The sequence below is a fragment of the Panthera tigris genome, chromosome A3 (genome assembly GCF_018350195.1).
Source record: "Panthera tigris isolate Pti1 chromosome A3, P.tigris_Pti1_mat1.1, whole genome shotgun sequence".
Lineage (NCBI taxonomy): Eukaryota > Metazoa > Chordata > Mammalia > Carnivora > Felidae > Panthera > Panthera tigris.
In genome coordinates, this window is record NC_056662.1 from 75,599,588 (window position 1) to 75,621,946 (window position 22,359).

Genomic DNA, 22,359 nt, shown 5'->3' on the forward strand with positions numbered 1-22,359 from the left:
TTTAGTAATATTTAAGATCTTTATTAACAGGCACTTGCCCTTTGTTGACTTTTTTGAAAAAAATCAAGTTGCAAACTTTTATTAGAAATTAAAAATGAGGGGTGCCTGGTGGCTCAGCTGGTTAAGCATCAGACTCTTGATTTCGCTCAGGTCATGATTTCATGGTTTGTGAGTTTCAGCCCCGCATCTAGGCTCTGCTCTAACAATGTGAGCCTGCTTGGGATTCTCTCTCTCTTTCTCTCCCCTTCTCTCTGCTTCTCTACCTTCATTCTCTCTCTCTCTCTCTCTCACAAAATAAATAAATAAATAAACATTAAAAAAATCAGTGCAGCAGCTTAAAAAAAAGAAATTAAAAATGAGGTTCTGAAAAAATCTCAGCTTGACCACATATGAAACAATTTAAAAATCTTTAGAGGTGTATTGAGAAAAAACAGGCTTTCTATTTAAAAACAAAAAAATTTTTGTCATTACCAAAAAGACAGATGTCCTTAGGTAAAAATAATAAAAACCCCATGCTGCATAGATAATGCAGATAGTTCTATTAATGTAGTCAATGGGCAAAAAGCAAGCCATGGTCTTCAGCTCCAATCTTTTGTTCATTTGTTGTTGGAATTTCATATTCAATTCTTGTTGGATGACTAAACCGGATGGTGGTAAGCCCACATTTACTCAGCTGGGCCCTGCTCAGCCTCCAGAGGGGACGAATTTTCATCTGCTGGATCAGCTACTTTTGTCTCTACCATCTTGTTATTTAGGGTTTTCTGGGTGTCCGTGTTGGGAACTGAAGTTTGGAGGTGCCTGTGTTGAGGTGGCTGCTGACCTTGGGTCTCATGCCCTTGATTTTCCTTATTTTCTTCATTGCTGTCCTCTCTAGCTGTCCTTGGTGTGGAGGACCCCTGCAGGATCATGGTCTGTAGCTGGATACATATTCTGTATCATTGGTCTACCTTGTTCCCCTGCACTCTGTTTGTCAGCTCTCTCCATCACCCTTCCCTCCACAGGAGGGTTGGGACTGTGGTGGGTTGAAGTGCACAGGGTCTCTGTATGGTAGTAAACTGGGAACCCTTGCCTGCAGCAGGGCAACGCTGTTGGGCCTAGCCTTTGGGAGCATTCTCCTGTCCCATGTTCTTCTCCCCACTCTCCCTATTCTGCTAAATTCTCCTGGGAATTTTATGGAGGACCCCTGCCACATGGAGAGCATCTTAAAGGTTATGATCTATTGAGTATTTCCTGCCTTGCTCTGGAGCTCCTCCAGGTCCTGTCACATTTGCTGTATCCGCACCCTTTTCTCCCTCAACAACATCAAACTCTATAGTCTCTCCGTCTCCTATGCTGATGGCGAGGTTTTGGGGTGATGATGGGGTTCATGGGGTTTGGAGCTGATGGCCAAGAAAGAAGTTTTGAAGACGTCTCTGGTGCAAAAGGGGTGATTTTATTAAAGTACAGGGACAGGACCGTGGGCAGGAAGAGCTTAACTGGGATTGTGAAGAGTGGCTCATTATATACTACAGGGCCAGAGGAGGTAAAGTCAAAAGGGAAGTTTACAAAGATATTTTCATATGCTAAAGATTCACAGATTACTGGAGGCCTAGCTATTGTCAAACTAAGGCTGTTTTTCTCTCCAACAAAGCATTAACATTAAGACAGTAGGGAGTTCCTGGAGAACTCTGCCTGCCTCAAGTATTTGCCAATGGGGTGCAGGTTATAAGGAAATTCAATTTTCTCTGCCATTTCCTTCTGCCTTTGTTCCCCACATCACTATGGAGGGGAGGGTGATGTTGGCACTCCAGGAAACTGAGTCTATAGGTTTTTGGAGATTAGGCTATTGATAAGATTGCCTTTTTCTTATAATTTACTACTCTATCAGTTTAACCATTTGTTTTCTGTCCTTTCCTTTGTCTTTGGGAAGCCAGGAATGCCTGAGGAATGTCACACATTTCCCACCTCAGGGTGGGGGCAGGGGTGGTAATGCTGGCTTGTGCTTGGCCCCCAGCTTGCCTGATGGTCCCTCATCACTGAGAAGGTACTTCCTGGGGTTATTCTTCTTTGCGGAAGTCTGGTATACAAATATATATCTTCTTTGGTGTCATTTCTGTTCATGAAACCATATCCGTTTCTTACATTGAACCATTTTACTATTCCCAAGATCTTCCTTGCAATGCCTTTTTTATCTCAGTTGGCAGGCACCACCCAAAATGAGGCTCCCTGGACTCCACCCCCCACACCACTCTGAGAAAGAGGTGCTGGGCTTGGGGTCTGCAGCTCCTGAGGGCAGGGCAGCAGGCACTGCTGGGTGTCCTCCTCCCTGCTCATGGTCACGGTGAAGGTAACTGGGGCTTGCTGTGGCATCTGCGGCTCCTACTGGGTTGTGTAACTCTGCCGGTGGTGGTGGTGGGGCTGCTCAGAGCCATTTGGGATCTTCTCTCTGCTCCTACAACAGCCTGGGCTTGTGACTGGAGACTAGAGTCTGAAGTGGTGGTTTGGAGCAGGGGTGGGGTTGGGGAGGACGGTACTGCACAGGACTGAGCCCTCAACCTGTGGAATATGGTGCTATCTATGGGTAATTAATGTCAGAATTCAGTTGGATTCTCAGATACCCTGCTGGTTTCTAAAGACTGCTTGGTGTTGTGCTGGATGCCCTCACACATACGTTGGAATTGGGTCCAGGAACCCAAATAAGACCTTTTAATCCACAGCAGTAATAATATGCTCTCAATTTACTTATTCAGTACCGATCACTTAGCTCCCCTTCCTTCAGCTCCTGAGATTTTTCTCACCTGACCAATATAGATCTGCTCCTCTAAAATCAAAGCAGAATCTTCAGGATAAATTAAACCTTCCAAATTTAAATGTTCAGGAACAAAATTACCTCCCAAAACAAAAACCCAGGGGAGTTGTTACTTATTCAAACCCAGAATAATTGTATACACAAAAAATTCTATGCACAGAAACATTAGCATTAAAAATAATTATATCTAACTTCCGTAAGATCTTAGTATAATTCAACCCTTCCAATAAGCCCAATTTTTAGTACTAAGAGAAGTCACTGGGAAGTCATATTTATAATATAATCTTTCCACAGAATTCATTTTAATTAAAAATCAAGTGGTCCCAAGTTTTCCGTTAAGGCTTTATGATAAAATATTCCATTCATCATGCTTTCCATAATGAAAGATTCAACTATAAACTTACAGAAAAATGGAAGAGATGAATCAAAATATTCTTTCATTTTAGTTAAGTTAATATGATCTGATATCTGCTAGGAGTTCATAATCACATCACTGAAAGTGGAAATTATACAGAAAAAAATTGACAGATTTGATTGAACTTTTTAAAAAACTTCTGTATATTAAAAAACACCTACATAACTCAAGGAATATTTACCCTAAATATCAACATAACTTTTATGTTTTTTTTAAGTTTCTATTTATTTTTAATTTTTTAATTTGAGTACAAATGTAAAACAAATCAATACTGGGGTGCCTGGGTGGCTCAGTTGGTCAAGCAAATGACTCTTAGTTTCAGCTCTGGTCATGATCTTGTGGTTTATTGGTTGAGCCCCACATCAGGCTCTGTGCTAACAGTGCAGAACTTCCTTGGGATTCTCCCTCTCTCCCTGTCTCTCTGCCCCTCCTTTGCTCACATGTTTTCTCTCCCTCTCTCTCAAAATAAATAAATAAACTTAAAAAATTGTTTAAAAAATCAATACTGAGATTACTGTCAATAGAAAATGGGTAAAAATGACATGATTAGAAATTTCACAAAAGAAGAAAATGGCCATAAACACATAAAAAAGTTTATCACTTTAGTAAACAAAAATGCAAAGTGAAAGAATAATAAGATATTGCCAATCTATTTAACTTACATAAAATGTTAACTATATTAATGCTTCCAAGAGTTTGAGAAATAATTGCTCTGATGCACTGCTGGTGGAAAGGTAAAAGTTCAAATCTTTCTGAGGAACAGCTTGGGAACATGCAACAAAAGCCTGAAATATTTGCATATTACAAATCCAACCTTTCAAATTTACTCTTAGGAAATAATCTGATGTGTGCAATGATGTTCAGCAATCTCTTCTGAAAAACCATTAACAACGTAAATACCCAGTAGGAGAACTTGGTCAAGTAAGTCATGGTATATCCACACACTGTAATATTAACAAAGATTGAATATGTTGCAGAAGAAAATATAATAACATGGTGAGATATTAAAAATATAATAAATGGAAAAAAGCTAAAAGCAATGTGTCCCGTACGATCCCTTTTAGAAAAATATGTTTATCAAGTACATGTCACATTTATGTATGAGTGGATAGGGCTAAATTGATGGAAAGTTAGATACAGGGTAGTAGATATATGGATAGATAAATCAATCAATCAGCTAATGGGTAGATATCGATATGATAGATCACAAAGACTAGAAGAATATTCACCAAAATATTTTGGTTAATTCTGAGTGGTGTATTAATGGGTGCATAATTTTGATTTCCAGTTAAGCTAACTTTTTTTAACTATGTTAAAATTTCTTCTTTTATGACTCATCTAAAACTTGTTCTTGGTTCATTTTCCAATTTGAATTTTATTTACTAACTTAAGAGTCTATAGTGGAAAAATCAATATTCCCTTCTTCCTTCTAGGTTCTTCAGTTTGTCTAATAACTAAATTGATGTAAGACATATTAACAGGAGAAAAACAAACAAAATTACGTATGTACAGAATCCCTATCAATGTAAGACTCTAGAAGCTGCCAGCTAATTGAGGTATATATAACAACCTGGACTAAGGAAAGGGGTAGGGATCTGGGGACACAGAGGGGAGAAAGAACTTTTATAGAAAGATAAGAGGGGAAGTTTGGAAAGGAGAAGTTGCCCCGTTGTAGATAAGCTTCTTAGGTAGAAAGGGATCTCTGGTACTAGCTTTCTTCCTGGTACAGGCATCCTTCCAATGTAAGTTTAAGTAGTTGAATAAGGAGGTAAAGAGCTTTTCCTGCACCTGCTGAGTTTTGATTGATTGCCTTTTACTCAAAATAATTGTCATGCCAAAGTGGCATATTTTGGGGTGACAAAATCTGCTCCCCTTCAAGTTCTATGTCCATAAAGGTGAAAAGCACCTGAAATAGTTGCTGCTAATAGTATTTTTAGGTTATTTATTTTTTTTTTACCAGGTATTGGTTTTTGTGATTTAAAAATTATTAATTTTTCATGTAGTCAAGTCTATGGATTTTCCCTTGTGATTTTTAAAATTACTTATATGCTTAAAACTCCTCATTACTAAATTAGCCAGTCAACTCTTTTTTTTATAATTTCCAGAGATCTCATATTTTTATTTTACATTTATCTCTTTAACTCATATGGAATTTATACTGATATGATACGAGGTGAGGCTAGATCTAATTTATTTTATCCCCATATGTGTTAAGCAATTGTCCCTGGGTCACCTCTTAACTATCCAACCTTCCTCCATTCATTTATAATACCAACACAATAAAGTTTTACATATTTGAATCTGTCCTCATATTCCTTCTTTTCCATTGTTTTGTCAAAATGACACTGTCATGAGTATTCTAGCTTTATAATTTATAAGACAATTGTATTGGCTATTTGCCCCTGCTCATTAAGAGATAAATATTAGACTTACTATGGCAAATTACAAAAAGAAAACTCACTGTGGTTTTATTAAGTAATAGCAGTTCTATGAATTATTATGGGAAGAACAGGCAACATTTAATATATTTCATCTTCAGTTGATAAAATTGTCTCTTAGGTCTCAGCAAACTTTTACCATTTTCATTATCCAGTTCCCACATGTTTTTTCTTGCTAATGATATATCAAGATATTTTGTATTTTCATTGTATCTTAAATGGGACATTTCGATATATATATTTTTCTAACTTCTTAGCATGAAAGCAGTTCACTCAAAAAAATTATTCTAAAAAGTTACTTTAAAATCAATTCTGACACACATAATTTGGAAGAAATCAGCTATAAACTTTTCACAAGGACAATGAGGAAGTAATCCAGAGTAGAACATGGCAAATAAATAATCAAAAGTATAGTATGACAAATATCTGTAATCAGCAAAAGAAGTAAATACAGATTCTCCCACAGATTTCCTTCCCTTAAAATAAGAGATAATTTCAAAATAAAATTCAAAATTCATCTCATCAAAAATCATCAGACAACACCCATATTAAAATTCCTACTGAAAGATTTAGATTTAAATTTAGATGATGCCATAATGTTCCAAATCACATTTAAAAAGCACTGTGTATTAAAATAGTTAATTAATTTTCTGGATCAGACACTATTAAGAATAATTCTCCTGGCCAGGCAATGGGGTTGGAGTTAGAGAGAAGGCAGGAATGCCCCCCCTCTGTGTAGCATGAATGACAGCAATAGCTCCTAAGGGGAGAGCTTAATTCCCTTGGATTCAACCCTACTATACAACAGATGTGGGGGTTCCTGTGATGCAAATTGCCAGGGAGGATTTAGGCTGGACTAAGAAGATATCCATTATGGAAGAGTAAGATACAAGAATTCTTTAGGGATTTGGGCATAAGCAAATACTCAGAATTACCCCTAGTTGCTGGGATTTAGACACCAGAAAAATCCACACAGTACATGTTCCTTAGAAAACACAGTCTGACTTTCCAGAAAAAAAATAATAAATCCAGCATAAAGATTTGTGCACTTGATTTATTAGATATACTTAATGATGACCTAAGAACAGGTACTAGGGATTTTCTCAATCAGCCCGAAATCAAAATGCAAAGGATCTGAAGGAATAAATAAATATCAGGTTTGAAGAAGTGTTTAAGTCAGTTTTTAAGCCAGCTAGTTCACCTACATAACCCAGATGTTTTTAGAGTATGGAATATTGATTAAAACTAAGAAATGACCACTGAATTTTCATACTAAACCACTTTTAAAAGAAAATCTTTGTAAAGTGTGTTCCTTTATTTTCAGTACAGTGAATCCTGTAAAATTGTAACTTGAATTGCTTCTGATATTGTTTTATCATCAATTTTTTTCTTCCAAATATCAAAAAAAAATCCCAGTCCCTTATGTTTTCACAGTATTTCTAAGGAAAAATGTAACAGTCTGGGTTAAAATTATTAACTGAACACAGATAGGGAAAAATGAAATTGATTTGTAAAACCGTTAGTAAAAAGTAACCAAAAATATCCACAATTCTCTAGCTTTGTTATTCAATCTATTACCTGCAAACATCCTCAATGTCTTTAGTTACTAAAATACCAGATTTAAAATCAACAAAGATGAGAAAATGTGACATGGAAAAATACCTCCCATCAACAGGAAGCCCTTCAGTGAACTAAGAATGAATTTCCCAAGATGTTGGATTAATTAATGATTCCAGCAGCAACTGAACTTGTAGTATCACTTTGTAGTATCATATTGCTTAAGTATGATCTGAAAAAACTGGGAAGTTTGTATAGAAATCCTATTTGCCTTCAAACACAGAATTCAACAAAATAACATGAGACAATGAATATATTTTAACCAAGGTTTAAAGATCATCTTACAAACATTTTCTGAAATAAGGGTTGACTCCTAAGGTATGGCTCTTTGAGAAAAGGGAATTCACAGCTATGCAACTCATTAGCATTCAATTTTGATTGCTATATAAACTTTTTAGTGAAAGAAATCTTACTTAGCCAAGTAATAATCCTGAACTAGTAACTGAGCTTTAGTGAGAAAAATCAGAGTTCCAACACATATTGAAATGAAACACCGTTAGATGGAAAAGAATAGGGTGATAGAGATGATGATGATTCTCATTTACACTGGATTTTTAAAGAAAGATTTTAACAAAGTGACCATGTGTCTTTTTAACATCCAGGGAACAAAGCTGGAGATGTGAGAACAGTTAGTGCTATAAAAAAAAAAAAAAGGTTAAAAAATCACCAATTCTGACAAATGCTAGTAGGTACTGGATTAAATAAAAGTGGCTTCTTTAACGGGCAATGGTACACTGTTCTCTAAGCTGTCTAATGAGGCACAGAATAAAAACAGAGCCATTTTAGGAAATGGCAGGGCTGAGTTGTATAGGAATCTTTCAGTTGTTGAAGGTGTGTGGAAATTTATTGAGAAATTTAAGTTATTGAAAAATCAGGTTCTAGTATTTTTGAACTATGCAATCCTATTTATAATTTCTGTGCTAGTAAATAGACACCAAAAATACCCAGGGTCTTAAGTCAGACATAACCTTCTTCAAATATTGTATTCCTCGTTCTCAAAAAATAAAGACAAAAATCAACTATTTAACATGCTTGCTCAAGACTCTGGTCTGCTTATATGTGTATTTGGATTTTAGATCCTTTACCTTATTAAGTACTAAAAAAAAGTAAGAAATAAAATATATTTATAGCCTTCAAAAGAACAAGTGTATAAAGCATATAACACATGAAAAAAATAAAAGCATAATGCAATCAAGTGGATATTGTAATACTAATAAAGTTGGTAAAACAGAAGTAAATTATTGCAATTGAAAAAAATATTGACAAGAAATATATACTCGACTCATTATAATGGCTAAAATTAAAAAGACTAACAACACCAAGTGTTGGTGATGATGATGTATAACTGGAACTCTTGTGCATCGCTGGTGGAAATGCAAAATAGTTCATCCACTCTGGAAAAAATTTTAATATTCTTTTTATAAAATTCAACATATGTGTACCACATGACTCAGCAATCCCACCCCTAGATATTTACCCAAGATAAATTAAAACTTAGGCTCACACATACAAAAAGTATGTAAATGTTTCTAGCATCTTTATTCATAATCACCCAAATTGGAAAGAACAGAAAAGATCATCAAATGGTAAATGGATAAACAAATTGTGGAGTATCGAGACAGTAGAATACTACTCAGCAATAACACAGAACAATCTACTAATGATGCAACAACATGAATGAAATTTAAAAGCATTACACTAAATGAAAGAAGCTAGACACAAAAGAACACTCTGTGATTTCATTGATACCAAATTCTTAAAAAGGCAAAACTATAGCAAAAAGAAGAAGATCAGAGGTTGCTGGGGATCAGGGGGTGAGTGTAGGAAATTGACTTCAAACGGGTAGCAGAGACATTTTTGCAATGATGAAAATGTTCAATATGGTGATTGTGACGCTAGTCACACAGTATATACATTTGTCAAAACTCATTGAAATATGCATTAAAACAGATAAGTTTCACTGTATGTAAATAATACCTCAATAAAGCTGATTTTAAAAAGGAGTGCAAAAGAAAAATAGAAATTTTATGTGTAAATTTCTAATCTGCATTTGCCTTAAAAAGAGGATAACTGGTGAAACATTTAAAGGAAAACCAACGTGAGGTCGTAACAAATCTCATAACTATTAATAAATCAAATCAATAAGCCCATATGATATTATGGATGAATAGCTAAACACTAACCTGGCTCTATAACAGAGACACTGTTACTAAGAGTTCCAAAAAATGGGTCATAGTGCTGTGTGGTAGAAAATGCTATTTCACCTTGGATCCAGCTCAGGATTGAATACTCTTACTATTTCTCTACCACAGGTGCCAAATTATAAACTTCATCATGGTAGGATGGAAAAAAAACATTGATGGAGGCAGAGAAAACAGATACAGGAGAAAACACTCAAGTTAAAGACAGAAAAAGAGAAATAACTACAGAGCCACGGAAGATAAATCATTATTTGGATTAATGGCCTTTATTTTGTGGAGTTTATTGAAAGAAGCACATATGTGTGGAAATCTATTAAAAAGAAAAGTTATCTGCAATTTATTTTAATTAAACAAAATGAAAAGAGTGAACATGAAAAAGTATGTGGAAAAAATCACAATAAAAATTGTTAAATAAGAAGTAACTTCTTAGCACAAACCAGCAAGGACCAAGAGTGATGTGGAACATGTAGCCTGACTGATTAAACTGATTAAAGATATAACAGCTTTACAACATTTATTCTTTTTCTTTGGCTATGCTTACACAAATGTATAATCAAATGCATGTAGTCCTCATTTAAGCATGTGTGTTCAACTATTCTCAAGCAATTCTTTTGTCACCTAATGTAAATTACTAGACTGTATAGACCAAATTATGGTGAAGAGTAGGAAAATCTTTTTAAAAAGTCTAAACTTTAAAAAGCAATAATATGGATCAAATGAGTCACAGAAGTTGAGGAATATGAAAAAATCTGATCTGATCAGGAAGATTTTAGAATAAAAAAATAAAAAATAAATATACATACACGGGTATATGCACCTGTCAGCTCCTGTATGTGTATCATGTCCTCTCTCCTTGAGTTATCAATATTTATAACAAAGTTCCAAAACAGTATGAGTCAAATGTGCAGAGCCACTACTTCTGTATCTGTCCCATGTCACTTAGTTTTTAATATCTTATAATTTATAAAATGACTTGTTAAATAGATTATTAGTACATTAGACTGAGAGTCTGTAAGAACTTAGCTCTCGCTGAATGACATCAATGTTGTTCTTATGAAGTTCAAAATACCAATTTGGTAAAATATCAACACTATAAAAGATGATTAGCTAATAGAATGGAAAAGACACATGGATTCAAAGGAATACAATTGCAGGAGCTGATAATGAAAAGTTGGACTAGAAAATGCATCTATACAATACAAAAGAAAATACTTAGCTAATTTCTACTCCTACCAAATAGGAAATGTTGAACCAATGAAGGGAAATCCTTAAACACAATTATTTGCAAGAAAATAAAGTCTAAGATCATCCGTTCTACGAAGACATGGGAAATGCTTTCATCATTCAAAAGGTGTGCAAGACACAACACCTTACTCTTAGTTAAACAGGTAAAGTACACAATTAAATTATTTATTAGAATAAAGCCAGTTCCATCCAGATTAAGAGACAATAACTCAATTTTAATGATATGGGTTTAATACATAGATTTTTCTGTGAACTGAAGGAATTGTAGACCTTTGCTAACATGAACAAAATACTGAACCAAACACCTCCGTCCTGGGTAGATATACAATCCAAATATGACTGAAAAGTAGATGTAGACTTTAGAGGATTTAAGTTCTACCCAATGAAGAAAATTAATGATGATCACGTAAAGAAACAGGTTCAAGTGCGGTCAAACAGCTAATGTCAAGAAACCGTTACTTAATTTTCAAAAAAATGATCATCAGCAGAACAGAACATTGTACTTCCAAAGGGGGAAAAAAAAAACTGATGGCAGGCCCATCAAAGGCACTTTCTATCCCAAACGATGCATCCGGGAAGAACTGGGGACAACATTAGAATAGGTCATTTCCTCAACCCCCCAGGCAAGTACATGATGTTGCCAGGCTGGGAATTAGGTGGAAAATTATCTGTATCCAAACCAAAGCGTTTCTCGTCTAGTCCATTTTGGATCTGATGACTCATGGCTCCTTCCAATTTTTTCTCCATCTTTGTCACTTCTACATCTAGGGTTCCCCCAAGCAAAGTGTGTCCCAAACCACAATGTACACACCGCAGGATAAGCATCTGTTTTCTTTCCTTTACCAAGAGCAGCAATACTCATTCCCTTCTCTCTCACATTTTCAAAGTAGATGCTCTCCATATAATGCACCATTCATTTTTACAGTATTGTCCAAAGGATTGACGGTATTGTTTCATAGTAACATCCACCTTTCTCCCTGGTTCTTACAGAAATTAGAGGGGGAAATAATAGGAAGAAACTACAAAATGCTTAGCTCCTGGAACACTGCGAATTTAATTCGTACACCTCTGCATCCCCAACTTCTTCTACTCACATACATTTGTTCTACCTCCACACTCATCAATCTTGCAAATGCAACAGCGGGCACACTCGGCCTTCTTCTAAAAGCAACAAGGAGACTGCCCTGTTTCAAAATTATTCTGTACTGTTCTGTGGCCACAGTAGCACTTTTCACAGTTGGGATTATTCTCCACATTGTTGTATCCAGTCAAAGCCACTCAAGAATTCCTATGGTCCCAGCAGCACTAAAAATACATAACAGCCTCCTTACAATAATGGCTGTGAATCACAGCATTCCTCGGCTGACATAAGTAGTTAAAATCGTGGGGGGAAAAAAAAAGTTAAATAAAACTTTTTAAAAAGTTCAAGTAAAAAAAAAAATGAAAAGGGGGTTGAAAAGGACTCCCCTACCGTCTAACAATATTAAAGTCTGTCTCAAATTTACAAACGTCCTCAGCAACATCAAATACCGCAGCTTCAAACACACGCGCCAGCTTCAAGCCCGACAGCTTCAAATGCCGCAGCTTCAAACACGCGCGGCAGCTTCAAACGCGCCAGCTTCAAACAGCCTTGGGGCAGCCATCTTGCACACGCTCCAAGGAGCACAACCTCAGGGCCCTGAGGCGGCCGCCCCATCCCAGAGGCCACACAGAGGCTTTGTTGGGGGAAAAATGGGAAGAAGAAAAAAAAGAGGAAGAAGAGGAAATATAATTTGCAGACGTTAAATTAGCCCATAGAGGGAGCTCACAGAGCCCCATAATTTCACAGTAATTGGAATCTCCTGTAATTTAAAATGTAGCCCCATCATTTGTCAGAGAGAGCCTCCAGGGGTCAAAGAGTGCATGTCTTACTTCATACCGATCTCTGCATGCCTATAAAATGCAATTCCATTTAGACCCCCCTTGACCGTGTGTTTTGTTATCGCAACAAAAAGATGATGATTCTTGGATGCATGTTCTCCAAAACCAGCCCAGGAATTAAAGTGACTCGTCTATGTGTGCTGTTAGGGTGAATCCAACTGAATAAAGACCATAATAAGAATAAAGTTCCAACAATTAGAATTGTCATGGCAATAACCTAAATGTCCCCCATTCACGGTGCTCAGTTTAGAAAGCTACGTGCTCTCTTTCAACCTTGACTAGAGATACTCTTGTGGCTATCCATTTCTCTCGCTGTCTAGAATCCTTAAACCAGCCATGCTGCAATGTGCCTTCAGACAAAAGAATAAAACCGGAAAACGAAAGGATATAATGGCAGTGAGCCTTTTCAATAAAACATGAGAGAAACAAAATTCCAAAATTCTGTGGAAAGAAATATTGAGGAGAAAGTACACTCAAAAATAAAGCATCTAAATGTGCAGCTGAGAGTGGAAATATATTACCTGCTCTTGTGAAACAAATTTTGAAAGGAGTCAAGTTTACATTATGTAACCCTTATTTAGAAACTTCACATTGATGTAAAACTGAACAGGTTTCTGAAAACATTTAACCTCTGAAGTGAAGTTATTTCTATCAGAGTAAACACAAACCAAGAATGTAAAAGAAAGCTCAAAATGTAGAACTTAATCAAGAATGTAACATATGTGGATTTTATCCTATTTGGGATAATCTATTAGCTGTTAAGAAAAACACACCTACTTCATTTAAATTAGAAGGCTTGTATGTTATTACTGCTTGTCCGTAATGTATTTGTAGGTTTGGGGTATTACGATTACATTTCCTGCACCCTAAATTTGAGGATTTAAGCGACGCCTTAATATTACCGATATTATATCAATAACTGTAAAAGGCAAATTATATATAGGCAAGGAATCATTTGCCTGAAGATGTGTGGTGGAGCTCAATTTCAAATTCTAATAATCACATCTAGCCAAGATTCCATGTTAGGAATAGAAAGTATCTGAATTTTTTCTGAATTTGCCCAAATACTCTGAAATCTTTTCACTGCTTTATGTATTTCCCATCATAGAAATGCTTCACTTTTCTCATATGTCTGATTTCCATCTCTCATTTCAGACTCCACCAGAAAAACTAAAAAACCTTGTAGGTGTGATTCTTCAATAGCAAAGCCGTATAAACTCAGGTTTTCCTCAGAGCAACATAAACTTGGGAATGCTCACCCTGGTTTGGCTAGCTTTTGGGCTGCCAGGAATTCCACAATGAACACGATGGGTAGGGGGAAACTCAAAGGATAATGCTTAAGGTTTAGGATCTTGAAAAGTAATGGCATATACTTTCCATGGAACTACAAAGCCTTGTCAACTACACTTCTGTTAGGTTCATGAAGGCTGGTAGATAACTTTGTCACCTATAAGAATCTATGTTCAAGTAATTAAGGCTATGCATTATAGAAAGTAATAATTGATGAATTACCTTAAAGTTACCAATGATCATGAGCAGAAGCAAAGGAAGTAATGCTTGCTTGTTGTTACAAAAGATAGCTGGACAGTTTCTGTCACTTGGAAATGAGAAAGCAATCAAGGGTCTTCTTCCAATGAGAAAAAAAAACTAGGAAGAAAAAGTGTATGTAACCTCTTCATGTCTAACTTCTCATGTTAGAAAAGTCACACTCCACTATAAGCCCGAATATCACCGGACACATATTCTAAAACTAAACATGTCGTGTGGGAAACAGGATAAATGAGCATATTAAATTATAGTAGTTCTCCTTCTTACTCACCTGTAACACTGATAAGGGATACAATTACATTGTAAAGATGAAAAAAAGCAGCACCGAGGTTTCACTCTGAACTCTGAGCAAGCTTGACATCTAATGGTAGAAGGCACACATCCAGTACGTAGCTGCTGACTTTTTATCCCAATAGAATAAATAAAACATTTCTGCTGTTTCTATAAATCAGCATAGAAAGTTAAAATAAAACTATTATTACCTGGAATGCTTGTAGCCTTATATGATTTTCTACATTTTTCTCTTAACTGAATGTTAATGAGGAATTGTTTTTGATGGCTTAATTTCCTTGTGTAAAATCTTTTTCAAACAATGACTGTCCCTATTACCTACAGAATTTCTCAACACAAGTTAATTGAGACCCCTACAGTCTCCTAGGATCATATATATGATTATTATTACACAAAAGTACCTTATGTACAGATAAACAGAATACTAGGCTGAGTGAATCTGATCCATAAAACTTATTTTTTTTCATGAATCTTTGTGGTTCTTGTTATTTTTTTAACCTAAAGTTCAAAAACATTCATGTTATTTGAGAGTTCCAGCTTTTCAAGTGTATATGCAAAACACATACTCGCAGAAAGACCAAGAACTTTGTGATACAGGCTCCTACAAGCCATCTGGTCTGATGTCTAATCAGCTTTTTGATCATCCAATTTCTAGAACAGAGAAACTAAAGGTCAAATTTTTTACTATGAAACAGAAAATAAATCCAAAAATAGACTTAGTTATCTGTAAATCTGACCTAAGAAGAGCACATCTTTCTCTAAAGTAAAAATTCAATGAATGATGATGTATGGAAGTTGATATAAAGCCATGGTGAGCTACTGTGAAATGTTTGACAGCATTCTACAGCAAAATTTGTCCTCCCTGAAATACATTTAGCTGGAATAGCAGACATATTTTCTACGTTGTTTACATTTGCAGACTTATTTGTAGGCAAATAATAGTGGGAGAATATGCTCAAAGTTTTGTGGGATAAACTATTAAAATCCATTTATTTGGAGAGGTTTCCTTACTCTACCACAGGAGAATCCTGAGAGAAGTTTGTGTAGAATTCCTTAATTGGATTATAACAGAAAGTTCTGTTTTACATAATTTCTAAGGTAAAGAACCCTGAGTATACTTGTGGCAAAAGTATGAGGAAACCATACACTTCAGACCAAAAGTAGGGGCAAACATGTTTAATAACAAATGGAATGCTTTAAATGGTAGGTGGTACCATGTATGAATTAATAGTAGACCATTTTTTTTCTTCAAAATATTATGAATCCTAACCTTTTAAATCTAACATGGCCAAATAATTGATCATCCAAAAGTATACCTTTTGAGTGCATTCAGAGGCTCTAATAATAATTACTATAGCCCAGGGCAGACCAGGCTGTATGGCCGCCCAACTTATACCAGGACAATTTGAAATAGTTGCTCTCTAAGAGGAGGAGTGGCCAACACTGGACATAGCTGAGAAATTAGTTATTTGGAGGCCACTCTGCAAAAGAAGACCTGGAGCCAATTTAATAAGCATAAATTATAACAGATTCTGAAGGTAACAGTTTGAGGATCTGAGCTTCTTCAGATCTATAGGAGCTGCTAGGCTCCTTGTGTATCTAAACATCTTTCAAGATCTATCCTCTCCACTGTAACAAAGTACAAAAGATAAATAAAAAGTCAAATATCAGGCATAGTATGTGATTTTATAACTTTTTACCGATAAAGCAAGAAAAGACTATATACTTCTTTTGTGTGTCTGACTTATCAATGAGACATTTTATACACACATATATATTTTTAGAATTTATATTTTATTTATATTAATTTCTATTTTATGTATTTAACATATGTGTATTTATCACTTTTTAAGTTTTTATTTTAATTCCAGTTAGTTAATGTACAGTGTTATATTAGTCATATATACATACATATATATGTAATATATATATACATATCTATGTATATATGTATATATGTATATATATTTAAAGCCAAGTGATGGGAATGTATTTTAAGTTACTCATGAGTTGAAACATGTTTTTTTTTGGCTTAACCATTTCAGAACATCTGTGAAATGCAAGTACAAAATGGAAATGGCTTAACAAACTATGCAGTAAGATAGCTACAATTTTGTTTTCCCTTTGTCAAGGGAAAATAAAATAAATTTTCCATCAGTCACAATGAGAGCTAGAGGGACTGATTATTCAAAATACAGTAGCACCTACATTTCTCCAAATATTCCCCAAGACATAGCATTTGTGCTGAGTATTCAATAATTTCCTCAAGCTGTACACCTGAAAAATATATGTCTCAAGTCTGGTGTTCATAATCTGGTAGACAACCACATGTGTTCACAGCCCATATCTTTGAAACAATTATTCTCTTGGGTATGCAAATGTACTGGGCTTGCAACATGTTTATTCAAAAGAGTAGAAAGAATGTTTCTTATGTGAGCATCTGCAGGTTTCCACTGGAAATCTGCATACAACAATACACTTCCCCATGAATTCATTTTTTGAAATGACAGTTATATATCTTTTTAAGGCTTTACCAAGAATTAACACAACTCAACTTGATAACAATTTTTCAGCAAGAAAAGCACATGTAAGAAACAAAATTAAAGTATGTATGTTAGGACCTATTACCTGGTTTATTGCTTGGATTTTTGCATGTCCTAATACCACAAAAATCCAAACACCTTGGTACTCCTAACCCACCAGCCTTTTCACTATACCCTAGCTATATGCTATCCCACTTCTGATCCTAGTTTTGGCCTCACAATCATTTCAGTGTTTTTCTGTTTTCATTACCAACCTTCTCACCTATCCCTGAGCATTGATAAATTTAAAACTGTTAAAAATACTTTTATTATTTTTTTTATTTTTCATTTTAGATAGAGAAAGAGCATGAGCAGGGGAGAGGTGCAGAGAGAGAGAGAGAGAGAGAGGGAATCCCAACAGAGAATCCCAGGAACCCCATGCTGAGTGTGGAGCCTGATGCTGGGCTCGATCCTACAACCCTTGGATCATAACCTGAACTGAAATCAAGAGTCGGACACTCAACTGACTGAGCCAACCAGGTGCCCCCTAAACTGTTAAAAATACTTAAAAAATTTTTTTTAAGTTTATTTGTTTTGAGAGACAGAGAGAGCGGACAAGGGACAGAGGGAGAGGGGGAGACAGAATCTCAGGCAGGCTCCATGCTCTCAGTGTGGAGCCCAATGCAGGGCTCGAGCTCATGAGCTGTGAGATCATGACCTGAGCTGAAACCAAGAGTTGGATACTTAACCGACTAAGCCACCCTGGTGCCCCCAAAATACTTTTTTAAAAATTTTCAAAAAAGCCATTATGATAGTAAAATATACTAATGTACATTTATTGGAAATGGACATGTAAAGTATACAACAAAGAAGTAAATGCATGTAATATTCAAAAATGTAATATTAAATATTATAAACATATAAGCACTGAAGTTTGTTTGAATTGGTGTAATGGATATACAAATAATTAAAATGATATACACAAAGAGCATCATACCCAACAAAGAATAAAACAACCATCTGTTTCAAATATCTAGGAGACATTCATATATATTGTCTGTGTATTATTACCATGCCAAAAGAGTTTTAGCACATTTCCAAATGTACTTATCATAAGGCTAGATTTTCTTTTCCCAATACATTAAAACAAAAATATATGGAACTTCTATTTCCAATAATAACTTCTTTTGTTTTGATCAAAACTCCAATGACAAAAATTAAAATACTAGATAAATATTTTAAAATTCCTTTAAAATCATTTAAGAGTTAACAAAGGGGTAACAAACTAAAGGTACAAACCTAAGGGTGGGGAAGAAGGAATCATAGGGATATAAGTCGTACACATGAGCATCAAGCTGCTCTTCCCTTGAAGGTAAATGCCAAATTTGCAAAACCAGGGTGTGGGAAGAATGGGGAAAAAGTCAAGGCCAAGAAACTACCCATAGAGGGAGTCTGAGAGGAAACTCATCCCAATATTGATTTGGGACACAATGGTTTTGCACCTGTGTAAAAGTGAGTCATAAGCAATGCTTTGTAGGTATGAAAGGAAAGACTGAAAGTAAAGTTAGATGCAAATGTAAATCTTCCCTGGGTGGAATATGCCTTCATCCTGGCCTCAAAAAGTGTCCTTTTTCAAAGACAACTGTAGTACACAGGAAAAAATAACAAAGCACAGAGGGAAATAGGGCCTCCACATGATCTAGATTATCAGCCAGAAATGTAATTACTTCCCAAAACCAAACTCAGTCTTTCTCAATGAAACAGAAGATCATTGGGACTCCATAATATCATTCACAATGTCAAAAATACAGTTAATAAATCACTAAATGTGTAAAGAAGCAAAAGAAAATGGCTAATAATAAAAAAAATTAGTTATAAGAAGCTTATCTGGAGATGATACAGATATTTAAGTTCACAGACAAGAACTTTAAAATAATTGTGAATAGAGGTGCCTGGGTGGCTCAGTCGGTTGAGCATCCGACTTTGGCTCAGGTCATGATCTCGCAGTTTGTGAGTTCAAGCCCCACATCGGGCTCTGTGTTGACAGCTCGGAGCCTGGAGCCTGCTTTGGATTCTGTGTCCCCCTCTCTCTCTGCTCCTCCCCTGCTCACACCCTGTCTCTCTCTCAAGAATAAATAAAGAAAAAAAATTTTAAATAATTGTGACTAATATGATAAATATAATTGAGAAAAAGATGGACAAAAATAGATGAAAATATAACATGTTTTAACAGAGAATAACAATTTGCAAAAAAACTAAAACTGCATCCTGGAACTTCAAAATACATCAGAAATTAAGAACTCACTGAATGAGTTTAACAGCAGACTATGCACAGCATAAGACAAGATAAGTAAACTAGAAGGCAGATCAGAAGAAAACATCTCAACTGAAAACAGAAAGAAAAAAAGAAACCCTAACAGGAATGCAAGAGGGACTTGGGACTCTGTAAAAATGTACAGGCTTTGCTGTCCCAGGTGAACAGGAGAGAATGGGAAGGGCAAAATTTGAAGAAATAATGGTTAAAAATTAGAATTTCTTGATATGATGAAAGACATCAACCCACATATTCAAGAAGCTCAGTGAACAACAGTAGGATAAGTAAAAGGAAAACTATACCTGGGAATATTATAGTCAAGATGCTGAAAGCCAAAAATAAAGAGAATCTCAAAAGCAGTCAGAGTGTAAAGTGAGGGAGGAGTATTGTTATATATCGGATGACAATAAAAATAAGAGTGTATTTCTCCACATTGACCATAAAAAACAGAGGACAATGAAATGGCATTGTTATAATTTTAGAAAAGTAAAATGCCAACCTAAAATTCTATACTCAAAAATATTTAATTTAAAAAAAATTTTTTTTTTGAGAGAGAGGAAGAGAGAGAGAGCAAGCACAGGGGAGAGGCAGAAAGAGGGAAACACAGAATCTGAAACAGGTTCTAGGCTCCAAGCTGTCAGCATGGAGCCCAACCCATGAACCACGAGATCATGACCTAAACCGAAGTCATATGCTTAACAAATTGAGCCACCCAGGTGCCCCAGCAAAAATATATTTTAAAAACAAAAAGGAAATAAAGACATGCCCAGAGAAATGTACTGTCAGTGCACCTATACTACAAGAAAAACAAAAGAAATTTCTTTAGGCTAAAAGAAAATTATCCCATAGGGAGAACAGATACAGAAGATTTGAAAAACATGATTAATAAAGTTGTTCTAATATACATACATAGAAAATTATATCAAACAACTGCAGAATATGTAATTTTATTTATTTATTTATTTATTTATTTATTTATTTATTTAATCTTTTATTTATCTTTGAAAGAGAGAGAGACACAGAGCATGAGCAGGAGGGGCAGAGATAAAGGGAACAGATACAGAATCCGAAGCAGACTCCAGGCTCTGAGCTGTCAGCACAGAGCCCGATGAGGGCCTCGAACCCATAACACGTGAGATCATGACCTGAGCCAAAGATATTCAACTGACTGAGCCACCCAGGCGCCCCTAGAATATGTAATTTTTTTTAAGTACATAAGGAATTGTTAACAACATTGAACATATTCTGGACCATAACACTAAGTTTCAACACACTTCCAAAAATTGAAATTCTCAAGTATATAATCTTTCATGACCCTGGAATTAAGTGAAAATCCAGTGTATAAATGTTCAGAGATTAAGCAACATAATTCTAAATAACCGAAGGTCTTACAGACCTATGTCTATAAAACCTATAAAGCCATATCTACTAAAATTTAACTAGGAAGAAAGAGAACATTTTAGAAGTCATGTGATCCTTAGACACATTAAGTCAGTAATTAAATACTTATCCACCAAAATAACTCTATGTCCAGATGTTTTTGCCTCAGAGTTTAATTAACTATTTAGAAAGAGTAACACTAATACTACACAAATTATTTCAAGGAAAGGGAAAAATGTCTCAGATTCTCACAGTGGATTAAAAACACATATAGCATATATATATAAAACAAATACATATATAATATATATAAGGTATATATCATATATATATATTATATATATGACACGAGATAATTTTTAGAAAATGAAAAAGTTAAAGGTAACCATATAGCTGTGATTTAAGATGTAATAAGATATGCCTTTGAATACTAATTAAAATAAAGTCAGTATATCTATAATAATACCAAGGTAGATTTTTAGACATAAAACATTTATAGAGGTATGGTACATTTTACAATGAAAAAAAGTCAATTTACCAAGAATTTTTAACAATTTTAAGTGTGTATCCAGCAAATAATATGACTTCCAAACATATAAATCACAAATTGGTAGGTCTCAAATAAGAAACCAAAATCTGCAGTCATTGTAGGAGACTTTTTTCACACTTTTTGCAGTAGCTGATAGAAATATCAGGAAAAGAATCAGTAGGAATATATAATATTGGAACAACATGATGATTTTCCAAACTAAATGGACATTTATTTTAAAAAGTACCAAAAGTACTAAATTATTTCAAGTATCCATGGAGCATTGATCAAATGAATGATATGATGACCCATTCAGCTGATTTGAAAAGCTGTTTTATCAAGGTTTAAAGCTATACTTTAACCTCAGGGGAATTAAGCTAAAATCAATAACAAAATGATAACTCAAAATCATCCCAAATGTTTGGAAACTAAGCAAAACTCTGCTAAATAATGGCCAAAAACATAATCAAAATTTAAATATATTTTAGTGAGCCATAAAAAAATTAAATTTTGTGGTAGGAAATTCAAAGCTATACTAGATGGACATTAAACCTTTACATGCATGCACATATTAAAAATTTAAAAAGCTTCAAAATCAGTTACCTAATTATTTCAAAAGAACATCAAGTAAAATCAGAAGAATATAAAAATAAGAGCTGAAATTATAACATGTACAACAAATATGCAACAGGATAAAAAGTCAGTAAGGGTGTAGTGGGCTCAGTAATGGCACCAAAAGAAAAAATATCCAGGTCCTAATCTCCGCCAGTTTTGGATGTTTACCTTACAAGGCAAAAGGGAGTTTGCAGATGTGACTAAATTAAGAATTTGAGGAACAGCAGATTATTATAGATTTATACAAGTAGCCCTTAATTACTACCACAAATGTTTTATAAGAAGGAGGCAGAGAAATGATTAACTATAGAGACAGAAGGCAACATGACTAGTGAAGTAAGATGCTATGCCTTGGGCTATAAAGACAGAGGAAAGGCCACAAACTAAGGCAAGAAATTCTAAAACTCTAGACGCTAGAAAAGGAAAGGTAATGGATTATCTCCTACAACCTCTAGAGGGAGTGCAATTCTGCTGACACCATGATTTCAGCCGAGTGAAACTGATTTTGAATTTCAGGCCCCCAAAACTGTAAGAGA

At 35.1% G+C, this 22,359-nt stretch overlaps 1 pseudogene; it reads right to left on the minus strand.

Moving 5' to 3' along the window:
- Positions 1-665: 665 nt before the first annotated feature.
- On the minus strand, positions 666-12,400 carry LOC102948956 (annotated as a pseudogene).
- Between the last annotated feature and the right edge of the window lie 9,959 nt (positions 12,401-22,359).